Raw genomic sequence first — 12,179 nt, 5'->3', positions numbered from 1 at the left:
TTCAGAGAGGTCTCTCCTTGCACCACCTAGGTTAGCGCAGTGTTTCCTCCTATTCACAACCCATCTTGTTCCCCCTTCCCCAGCAGTTCTTGATCTAGCTGCTGAAACAAAATCATTAATATTTGAAGATTAGACCATTATTGTTGTTATTATTGTTACCCTTGATTATTACCATCTATTTTTGAATTTCTGAAAATATACTAAGAAATCCCACTGATTTCGATGTACCTTACTCTCTAGAAAATGTTTTTAAACTACAGATTTAAGACTTTTATGCTTTATTTTAATTTAATTTGACATCAGATTCATGTTAATTAAAATAAATGTTAACTAACTGTTAAGAGTGGAATTACGAATGTATTTGTCATTTCGGCAAAAATTATACTTTTAAATTATAGTGCTGGGGAAGAGAGGGCTAAATGCAGCATGTAGATCACAATTTTCCATTTTTTTATATGCATAGCCAGCTAGTCTTCAAAGACTAAAGGACACTGCTGAATTAGTTCACTGGCATTTGAATAATTAGATTCTGTAATCCCTAAAAATCTACATTGATTATCCTTAATTTCTGATTATTCCTAATTGCAAAGCAATTTTATTTCCAAACCAACTATCAAAATCAATTATTTTCTTTTAGACACGCTGAGATATTCCTCTGTGTAAAAAGAAACCAATAAGCTCATTAGAAAGTATGAAATGTATAACAGTTATTTGGAAACTGTGTTTGTACTCCTATATGCATGAATGTAGAAACCCCATTAGATGTATTTCTTAGTGCAAGGGTGTCAAACTCACATCATGGCGCTATCAAATGACATATTGGAACTTTTCCCCCCTTCGCTAAACTGGGTGTGGGCGTGGCCAGCATGTGATGCATCCGGCCTGTGGGATCTTAGTGGATTCTATAACATAATAAAAGTAATGAAGGGATTAAACTTCATTTGCATACTGAGATAGGGAAAAATATAATATATTCTTTTCTTACTGCAGCTCAAAATTAAAGAGGTGAATATTTGTTGGCATTTTATTGACATAATATTGACATACAATATTATTGTAATTCATATGCTTAAGTATTAAAGGTCCATAACAAAATATCATAAAATACAAAAAGTAATTATTCCAATAGAAAATATACATTGTTCAGGATTGAACTGGAGTCTTTGGTGCTCTCTGAGCGTAGTTGTTTGTTTATAATGTTACCCAGTCAGGTAACAAAACATCTGCCAGCAAACAACCAAGCGTAGAGAGCATCAAAAACTCCAAAATAATTGTTCGCTAGACATTTGACCTGATCCAGTTCAGATATTGTATCTTATTAATTGTCAATTGTTTGTTACTGAAAATATCCACTCAAACCTGCAGGCTAATCTCCTTGAATGACAGATAGGAAACAGGGATCTATACTTTGGCTTAAGGTTGGATGTCCTCTTCATTATTATCTTCTAATTCTGCTAACAAATATACATACTTATAAACCAGACTATACAACCTAGGGATGGGGTGGGGTATTAAACTATACCTGGCCTTTTACATCCATGCCAGAGATCTCAGTCTAAAAAGTGGGCAAGAAGAAGACAAAAAATATTTTAATATTTATTTCTCATTCACAATGAATCTACTTAAATACAATTAATATAATTATTCTTTTATATATACGTTCAATAACTTTCCACTTCTATTACCTCAAAAATTACAGCTTGGAAATAATCTTTGGAGGGGCCTCACCTATGACATTGTAGATCTGAATGTGCTTCTGAGACCACAATTTATACATCTCAAACAAACAATAGAGCTTTCCGCAGACATTATGATAAAATGACCGTCTTTTAGCTGCATCATTGCATAGCTACATCAGGTGAGGAACCAGCAGGTACAAATGGAAATATTCACCAGTGGGCCATTTTAAAGCTGATCACGACATTCATAGATGAGTAGTACCTACAAAAGAAAAGAATGGAATATTTTTTAAATAGAAATAAAATGTACTTCGTGTCAGGGAAGCATGCAGCCAATGCAAAAAGTGAAGTTAAGTTTTCTTTTCCAATACTTTTGGATTAGATTTTTTAAAATAATAATTTACAGCTGGGGGAAAATTAAACTTACTAACAAAATCCAAGGACATCTTTTAAAAAAAAAAGTGCTGAAAACTAAATCATTTCAAGGCCTTTCAATGAGATCAGACATCCAAGTGCTGGAAGACTTTTAAAACATGCTTTGCAGTAGTGAGCAGTGAAACCACATCATGGAAATGAGCTTTGAGATTACTCAGTTGATAGTTCTCAGACTTAAAAACAAACCATACAAACTAAACCAAGAATGGACATGCATATGTTATAAACTAATTTTGAATTGGAGCTCTTCTCATCCCCTCCCCCCCGAACCTGATACGCAGTTTAAATGATGTGGGAGTGTGGAATAGATATCGAATGCAGAAGCGATGTGGTTTTTGTTGTTATATAATTTCAACGCTTCTTATAAATTCCCAGAACCAAACACTTATTTTGGTAAACACTTTTTTTCTAGCCAGTTCATCAACACATCCATGCAATTTTCTTGGCAACAGCATGGAAGTGGTTTGGCACTGCCTTCTTTTGCGATGCAATTTCAACTTTCCAGCTTGTCTGGGATTTCCTCATTGTCACCCATTCAACTTTCATTCAGATGCTACTTGCCTAGCTTTCCTGAGACCCACTGTGTGTCAACTATCTACCATCACCTGCTGTAGGTTTTCTGAGGAAAGGAGAGTGACAGAAATTCTAAATGCTAGTGTATATTTAATTAAAGGTTTAATATATTTTTTTAGTTAATATTTAATTAAGTATTCAATATTTGATTAAATATTTAATAACATTAAATATTTTAGGTAGTACATTTCATATTTTGATAGGGCACATCAACTTTCAGCTATTTATTTGCAAACTATGTTCTCTTGAGTGATGAGTTCTTTGTGGTTCATAAATCATTACACACAGAGGCTGAACTTTAGGCAAGAGTTATTGATCTAATATGAATGATTGTTCCATTTTATTTTATGGACCCCAGATAATTGTCATGGAAATTGTTAGTTAAAAAAAAATAGGAGTTTGAGAACACCATTTTTCACTAACAAATGTTATTCAAAAGCATAAACTTTTACAAACTGCACTCACTTCAAATGTAGCTTATGAAAGCCAGTGGGTGAGGTCATCTGTCACTATTGATTGAGGTATCTGAAGTAGGCTGATGATGCCCAGCTTTGTATTTCTACTCCTGGGGACCCAATTGTTGCTGTTACTTCCCTCTTGCAGTGTGCCTGGAAGGTCTGGGGGCCTGGATGCGGCAACAGGCTTTGACTGAACCCTGGCAAGACCGAATGACTTAGACCCCTCGAGATCCAGAACTTAGTCATCTTTCATTCTAAATGGGATTACACTATCCCAGACAGATCATGTCCCACAATGTGGGGGTTCTCCTGGACTTTGACTCCTGCTCAAAGGGGAGAGCATTTGTGCAACTTTGGGTTGTGCACTAGTTGTGGCCTTTCCTGGAGCAGGAGTCTCTGCATTCAATCATTCGGGCTCCACTGCAATGTGCTCTACATGAATCTATCCTTGAAGAGCATTTGAACCACAGCAAGGGCAGAGTGCAACAGTACAGGCAGTTTTTGGAGCCCCAAGAATGGACCCTGTAACACCACTACTTTGTGAGTTACATTGGCTGCCAGTGTGCTTCTGGATGCAATTCAAGGTGTTGGTAATCATCTTTAAAGCCCTTCACTGTATGTGTGCAAGGTACTTGAGGAATTATATTATTCCACTGGGTTGGCCCATCCCACCCATGCCCCACCCCTACCGATAGAGGAAGCATGATGTGGGCCCCGTCAGCCTGATTATTCTGACTGGCTGGATCCACAAGAAAGGCCTTCTCTGTTGTTGCACCTGCCCTCTAGAACATCTTACACTCCCCCCGCCACAAGTGAGGTTGGTTCCAACTCTCCTGACCTTTTGGAAGAGCCTAAAGACCTGGCTCTGCCAGTTTCTTGGGGCTCCAATGGGGGTGCATCACAATGAAAGTGGTTGATCGATTGGCAACAGATCCCACTTCACTCCCCCTCCTGCTCCAGCCCTCCCCATTTTTAATGAGGGCAGAGTGTTTGGCTGTTGAATTAACTTATTTATGTTTTTAATTTATATAGTTTTTATCTTTTATGATTGTAAGTCACCAGAGTTACTTTGCGATAAAGTGGGCAGCCTATAAATTTTATAATTAATTAATTAATTAAGTAAGTAAGTAAGTATATCAATAAATCTTATACCTTTTTGTAAAATGCATTAGTCGGAAAAGATGTTATCAGACTCCTTCTTTTTACTCTCTTTTCTTTCTTTCTTTCTTTTATTCTTTCTTTCTTTTTTTTTTTTGCTACATAGATTATCACAGCTCTGCTCCAGTGGTGGGTTTCAAATTTTTTTACTACCGGTTCTGTGGGTGTGGCTTGGTGGGCATGGCATGGCTTGGTGGGTGTGGCTTGGTGGGCGTGGCATGGCTTGGTGGGCGTGGCTTGGTGGGCGTGGCATGGGAAAATACTCTAAAATCTCCATTCCCATCCCACTTCAGGGGAAGGTTACTGTAAAATCTCCATTCCTTCCCCAATCCAGGGGAAAGTTACTGCAAAATCCCCATTTCCTCTAGATCAGCTGGGACTCAGGAGGCAGAGAATAGATGGGGGTGGGGCCAGTCAGAATTTTTACTACTGGTTCTTCGAACTGCTCAAAATTTTTGCTATAGGTTCTCCAGAACTGGTCAGAACCTGCTGAAACCCACCTTTGCTCTGCTCCTATATTGTCAGAGTAGGCCTCTCTGAAGGAAATGTGGGATAGAAATGAAATGAATATGGCTTTCTGACCAAGAAGTAACCTGGCCCAGTTCTTCTTAGCTTCTGAGCCAAGAGTGACTCATGGGAAAAATAAAAATAGTTCCTTGTGCTTACAACTTCCCAGCAACATGTTGAATATATTCTTTTGAATATATTAACCCCTTTGAATATATTCAATGAGGATTAATGTAAATTTTGGAGTATTTTGAGCAACATAATAAAAAAACAAGCTTTTAGATACAAAAAGTAAGAAGACGGCGATTCCCACTGTTTCCTCTCATGTTTATTTTGGTTATTGAAAATATAAGACAAAATGAGATCTTTTAAAGGAAATTGAAACTAATAGGAAATTTAAAATAATTTTGTGCCTTAGCAGGTTTCAAGATCAACAAATAGGAGACGAAGATGTTAACAAAGAAAAAGAAAAGAAAATAGGCTATCAAACAGAATTGATGAATAAAACAGGTTTTAAGATTGAAAAAAAACCCTGACAATGTGATTTGTATATTATTTCAAAATGTTAAGTCACAGAATGAAGTTTTAAAAAAAGATACGTTAAAATGGAGTAAGCTATAATTTTCACCGCTGGGAAGAATTTCTGTGATAAAAATGAATGTCCTGCCTACAATGATGTTCATGTTGCATCAGTTAAACATGGGAAAAGGATTTGTCTAAATTTATGAGGCAGGGGAAAAACACGGGTTAAAGTTTAAGGTATTATAGGATGGAAAGGAAAGAAGAGAATTGGGTTTACCTGTTTTGAAATTGTATTTTGCAGCTTGCTGTTTGGTTTAGATGGAGGCTATTAAGAAATAGAAGGTTTTTGGCATTAGAAGGATGTGGAACTTGGGAAGCATCTATGGTACAAAAAGTCAAATTTGAAACAGAAGAACAAGAGAAAGGTTATATGATAAAGTGGGCTAAAATTTTGGTTATAATATACAGATAGAACAATAGGGAAAACACAGTTGAGAAGCCTGAAATTTATACTACGTTATAATCTTAAAGAGAATTTTTAGAAAATGATACACCAGAGAAGTTGTCTGGAATGTATAAAAGCACTTCAAATCCACATTGGAAATGTGAACAACAAGAAGGGATGCTTTACCATGCTTGGTAGCCATGTGCCCAAAATTTTGGATTTAAATACCTGCACTGATTCAGAGGATTTTAAAGATTAATGTACGATTGAGACCAGAGATCTTTCTTTTGAGACTAATGAACAAAAAGTTGGGGAAAAAAAGCAATGAAACTTTGTTTTTGTATATGGTAACTACAAGAAGATTATTGCATGCACAAAATGGAAAGATTTGACAATACCTACAATGGAGGAAGGTTGATGAAGATGGTGAAACCTGTTCAGATGGCCAAACTGACATTTTTAATTAGAGAAAAGATAATGTCTACATTTATTGCTGACTGGAAAAGACCTTATAGACTTTTAGCAGAAAACAGAAAAAAATTAATTTAAGATATTTGGTTTTGATAATGAGATAGCATAGGTTATAGAAAAAAGAGAGAGATGCTGCAACTTTAGAGAACTAGGTAAACTTATAATTGTACTTATAACTGCTATAACAAAATCAGAGGCCACTTCTTTTTATCATTTTTCTTCAACTTTTTTTCCTTTCTTGCATTTTTAGCTTCCTTTGATTTTTTTTCTTTCTGATTTTATGCTAATTTATATTAGTTTTTATTTTCTTTTAAAAAAATTTTTAAAACAAAATTATATTCCAAACAAGAGTATGTCAATATGTTTAACATGTTGCCTTTGTGCGATCTTGCAATTGACTAGCTGTAGCAAGTCCTATCCTGGGGACAAATCCTTCTTATTAAATATTCCATTAGAATGGCACAAATGTCCCGATCAGGGGTGGTTTCTACTTACCTTTACCACTGGTTAGTATTGTGCCCATGCACACGCCCTCTGCTCGCGCACGCTCTTCTGCGCATGAGCAGAAGAGTTTTGATGATATTTGGGTCAGTGGGCACAGCCTCCAGCCGGTTTTACTACCGGTTCTATAGAACCGGTCCGAACTGGAAAGCAACCCACCACTGGTCCAGATAACTTAGTGTGGAATAAAGTCAGAGTGTATTTAAGACAGTATAATTCTCAGGAGTTCGTGAGATTTATATCTATTGTTTTCAAATGTAAACTGTAAGTGTCTTTCTGTGCCAGCAAAGAAATCGGTAGAATAAAAATTATTCAATACGCCACTGTAATGTATACTTGCAAATAACCGATTGCCAAACTACATGCAATGAGCAAAGAACTAATTTTAGGCAAGTGAAATTGCTAAAAGGTTTACTTTGCCCCCTGTAAGTTATTGATCCCTTGTAATGTTAGATAGATGCCAGGATTAATAACATCTCTGTATGGGTCTGTAACATTTTGGCACATGACTTTGTATTAATTTCTAGTGTTGGCAGGTAATACATACATAATAATTCATTATGATTAATGCAAAAAAAACCAAACCCTGAATGTGTTTGGTGTGAATACTGTACCTATCACATTGGTAGCAGTACTTGGATGCAATAGAGAAGATTATTGGGGAAATGCATTTCACTCCGTTTGGGGGAAATATCATAATGATCAGTATGTAGACAGACAGCACTGACAATCTAGTTAAATCTTTAACTGAGAGGGACTGTAGTTATTCAATAATGCAGATATTTGCACAGAAGAACCCCAGGTTCACTATTGGGCAATTAATAAATGGGTATCTTCTTCCTTCCCTCTGCCCATCTTTCTCAGTATTTTTCTCATAAGGACTACACCCCAGTGATGAATACGCATTATAGGGAAAGATATCCTAAAACATAGAAAATTCTACCATCAGCAGGATGGGCAGAATATTTAAATGAGATTCTTCCTCTTGAGATTCAACTGTACTACTGATTTCTAAACAAAGAAAGGCTTGCTCACATATCCCACAACAATATTTGTGGTTTATTTGGCTTTAGCTTAACAAAGATACAGTATATAAACCCAGCTGTAGTAGATTATAAAGCATGGTTTACGGCTCAACTGATGTATAAATCAGGTAAGCATGGCTTGGTTAACAATGCGTAATTAAACAAACCATGACTTAGTGGGGTGTGTAAACATGTTTTGTGAACTTATTCATTCCCTATTTTGAAGCTGGAAAAATTAAACTTGTTAAATTTATAAGTCATCTTTATAAGTGAACTTTATGAGACTTCTTCAAGAAAGAAACTTGGGTCATCCAAGATAAATGAGACAATTCTATTTGAAATGATGCAGACACAGATATTAAACTGAGACCAAGATTTCTAAAACATTTTGTAGATTTTAAAAGTGTATGGTTACCAAGGCCTTGTGATGGGAGATAAAGGGATGATAAAAATCAAAAAATGGAAAATCTAAATCTAAACTAAAAGCAGAAATCTGAAACTAGACCACCTGCTTGGCTACGAAAGCAATTTTTTGTTTAAATTGATGATTGGGAATTTCGCCCAAAATTGTTATAATCTTGGCTCTTACACGCTTGCGTATTTTCTCTGCAGCTCTCCCAAAGAAATCTGTCTTCTAATTTATCAGGGGGCTTATTAATGAGGGTCATTGTGTGCCTACAATTCTGCTGATTCCTGCGAGGACATTTAAAGTCCACCCCCAACCACCCCCGGATGAGATTCGACAAAGGCTGCCAGAAGAAGCTTTAATTAAATGTCTGGTTTCAATGGGATTAACTGCTTGATTAATCCTACCTCTGTCTGCGTGTCAATCATGCCTGTCATTATAATTGTCTGCTTTATAGCTGCTAACTATGTGAAAGCTCAGTCTGGCTGCTCTTTATTTAAATGGGTGGTTTTATATTTATTTATTTTTAATTGGCCCTTGAGAAACATAATTCTCAGCTTCTACCGTTTATCACTGCAGCCTGTTTGTCAGGAAAGAAACCTGTCTTGAGTCCATGCTACTTTATTCCATGTGGGCAGTCTGTTCATACCCAGCAGCAAAACCTACTCGGCTCAGAACTGGGTTGTTCAACTTTGTTCAAATTACTTGAAATGTGATTGCGCAGAGCGTTTCACATTTTTATTACAGGTGCAAATTCTGTCACTTGGTATGTATTCTGATGTAATAAAAACCAACTCATAAAGGATAATCCACTGGCCCTTTTCACTGTTCCTAAGATTACTTCCAAATGGAATTTCATGCTCTGTCCTCCCTCTTCTAATCCAGACCTCTTACATCCCTTTTTCTGCATTTTACCATTACTAATTCCCATCCTGTTACTCACTAATCAGCTAACGCTAGAAAACAGACAGCTATGGCTCTTTCCCAGCCTTTCTTAACCAGATGTCTTTGCATGTAGGGGTCATTCACGTAATTTAAAGCATTCAACAAAACAAGTATTACTCTAAGGTCTATGCATGCATGTACTTCACCCACCATCATCTTCACCTAGCAGGACTCTAGATGTGTCACAACATAGAGGTGAAAAAGAGGAGATCAAGCTGGTTAAGAGATTGCTGGAATTGTGGCCTGACAAAATTTAAGGACACCAGATGGGGAAAGATTGCTGTATGCAGGCAACTGTCTATTTGTAAACAATAATAATCTGGATAGTAGACATGGCAGTACCTGGAGACATGGTAGACAACAATAACTGCCAATCCTAGGTCCTTGGGAATGACTCAATAGATGAATAAAAACACCAAATCCAGTCTAAACATTTGGCTAACATTCTGAGATAAACAACAACAACATAGGGTTTGCAACTTGAAGTATCACCCAGAACTAGAGACTAAGAAAATTCAACTCCTTCTCTCTCTCTCTCTCTCTTTTTTTTTTGCCACAACTGGCAATAGTATCAAGAACTTGCATATTATTTTCAGTGATATCCATGATTAACATTACTATATATAAAGCCATGTCAATATCAGACCTGATTTAGTACACTGCAACTGAAGTAAATATTCCTACTGTCTCTGGGGGGAAAGCAATAAATTAGCTAGAAAATATAAAATGAAGTAAACTGGTGCTTAAAAAGAAAATCCAGAAAGAAAATAGTGGGTTTGATGCATAATGGAGGAATCGGTATTTTCATACTAGCTACAAACTAAGATTGCACAATATGTTAAGTCATAATATGATTGTGGTTTATTCAGTTAACCATTTCTGAGGAAATATTGCTGGGCTCCTATAAACACCAAAGAATTCATGAGATCATGAAAATGACCCGTAGAGCCTATAATTAGGGAAATCTGTTGAGATTCTACAGATATGTAGACATAAGTGATGCTGAATTGGCTCTAGAGAGGGTTGACGCTTGTATAAGATATCCTCAGTGCATTCCACAAGTAGACTTTCCATCTTGCCATCATTGCCATTATTTTTCAGAAGGCTTTTCTCCTTGTCAAAATCTGCTTCATTGATTAGAAAGGCAAGTCATGGCAAGTGGCCACTGAGGTTTCTCCACATAGTTCTTGGAGAGGAACAGGCAGTTATCATAAGATAGATAAGCCTCTACCAAGCAAGAAGGGTCTGATGTCTGTGATGGGCAGATCTTCTGGTAGGGTAGAAAAACAGAATTTAGACAACAAGGCTATTTTGATGAAAGCATAATAAAATACAGGTAGTCCTCACTTAATAACCCTAATTGGGATTGTAAATCCTGTTGCTAGGTGGTACGGTCATTAAGCAAGAAATCACATGACTATCTGGACATGGATTTAGTGCAATTGCAGATTAGCACCATTCTAGACATTAATATTGGAGCTAGTGCAAAACCCATATCAAAGAAACTCAGATGTCAAATGGTTAAGCCTGTTGATCTATCTATTAAAGAACCCACATTAAGGAAACAGATCGGTTAATATTATGCAATCATCTGGCGACATTTGGTAGGAAGAGGAGGAAACAAAGTGAAAGGAATCCACTGATCCTTGTCCATAAAGGGGGCTATAAACAGTAAACAAAAACAGAACAATTTGCCAACATTATGTTTATAGTAGGATAGAAATTACCAATAGGAGTAGTAAATGCTGATGGTTCAGCGTTGGCAGTGTTTTAACCAGGGGAGGCATATATTTCTATTTATGATACAGCTAGAGGCCTTGCTATATAAAGGGAAGAGCTCCTAATATGCCAACAATGCACAAGTCCCATCCCTCACAAGAAAACCAGATGGGATGGGGCTTGCCAGTTGATGTTCTGATCCAAAATCAGCCACTTCCAAAACTGGAAAACACAGCTTTCAGTTTTATAAGCTGGAAGACCCAACCCCATGAATCTGGAAAGTAGTACTTAGACTTATATACAACTTCGCAGAGCTTTACAACCCTCTCTAAGCGGTTTACAGAGTCAGCATATTGTCCCCAACAATCTGGATCCTAATTTTACCGACCTCAGAAGGATGGAAAGCTGAGTCAATTTCAGCTGGTGAGACTCGAACTGCAGAACTGTAAACAGCCGGAAGTCGGCAGGAGTAGCCTGCAGTACTGCATTCTAACCCCTGCGCCACTACGGCTCATAATGTCATGATTCAAACTCCTTCTGTCACAGAAATAGGAAAGTAATGCCCCATCTTGCATTCACTACTAATGACAGAGTTGGACAGCACAAGCGTTTTGCCCTGTCACATCCATACCTATTATCTCCTAGTGCCTAATTTAATGTCTTTCTCCTGTCATGTGCATCTATCCCATGACTGCCTATGACAAGACCAATTCATAACTTTCCTCCCAACAAACAAGCTTGCGTCTTTAATTCTAAACTTATCTCAGCCTTTCTCAGTTCGGTGGAACCTCATGTAAAAAAGTTATGTTCTAGCTATTGAAATAGTAAATCACCTACCAGCAAGATCTTAAATGCAGAAATTCCTTAAAATCTGGAAAGCCTATCAACTTTCTTTTCCCACTCAGGGGAAATGCACTAAATATACTTAGTATGTGGATCATACTGCCACATGTGCCATTCACTCACCAAGATGAGTTTTTCTGAGAAGTTGTGTCTTCATTGGTGAAGGACACATACAGTCCGTTGCACAGAAGAGGCAAAAGATAGTCTTGGACAACAGCTGAGTACCCTGGATAAAACCTATGCAGCCTTGTAGAATCTTTACTGTGGCTGCAGCTAGCCTCAGCCTCAATCCTAAATATAATGCTCCTTCCCAAACAGGAAAGAGCATCAGGGAAAGTACAGATTGTAATGTTGGACAGGAAGGCAAACAATGCCAAGTAGACTCTGACTACACTTGGCACAGTCAACGAAAGGCTATTTGATTAATACTGTGGACAGCAAAATAAGTGTTTCTCTAGTGATTTGGCCACCACCCTTACTTGCTTTGCTGCC

The 12,179-nt window shown here is 37.2% G+C and overlaps 1 long non-coding RNA gene across 1 annotated transcript; it reads right to left on the bottom strand.

Annotated features, from left to right (window-relative positions):
• Positions 1–1,571: 1,571 nt before the first annotated feature.
• Positions 1,572–11,944, bottom strand: LOC131195938 (uncharacterized). Its single transcript, XR_009154583.1, has 2 exons — positions 11,811–11,944; positions 1,572–1,941 (listed from the first exon to the last, which is right to left on the bottom strand). It is a non-coding gene; the product is annotated as an uncharacterized LOC131195938 (long non-coding RNA).
• Between the last annotated feature and the right edge of the window lie 235 nt (positions 11,945–12,179).

The sequence above is a fragment of the Ahaetulla prasina genome, chromosome 3 (genome assembly GCF_028640845.1).
Source record: "Ahaetulla prasina isolate Xishuangbanna chromosome 3, ASM2864084v1, whole genome shotgun sequence".
Taxonomy (NCBI): domain Eukaryota; kingdom Metazoa; phylum Chordata; class Lepidosauria; order Squamata; family Colubridae; genus Ahaetulla; species Ahaetulla prasina.
The sequence above is the reverse complement of the archived record's forward strand: the minus strand, read 5'-3'. Positions and strand labels throughout refer to the sequence as shown.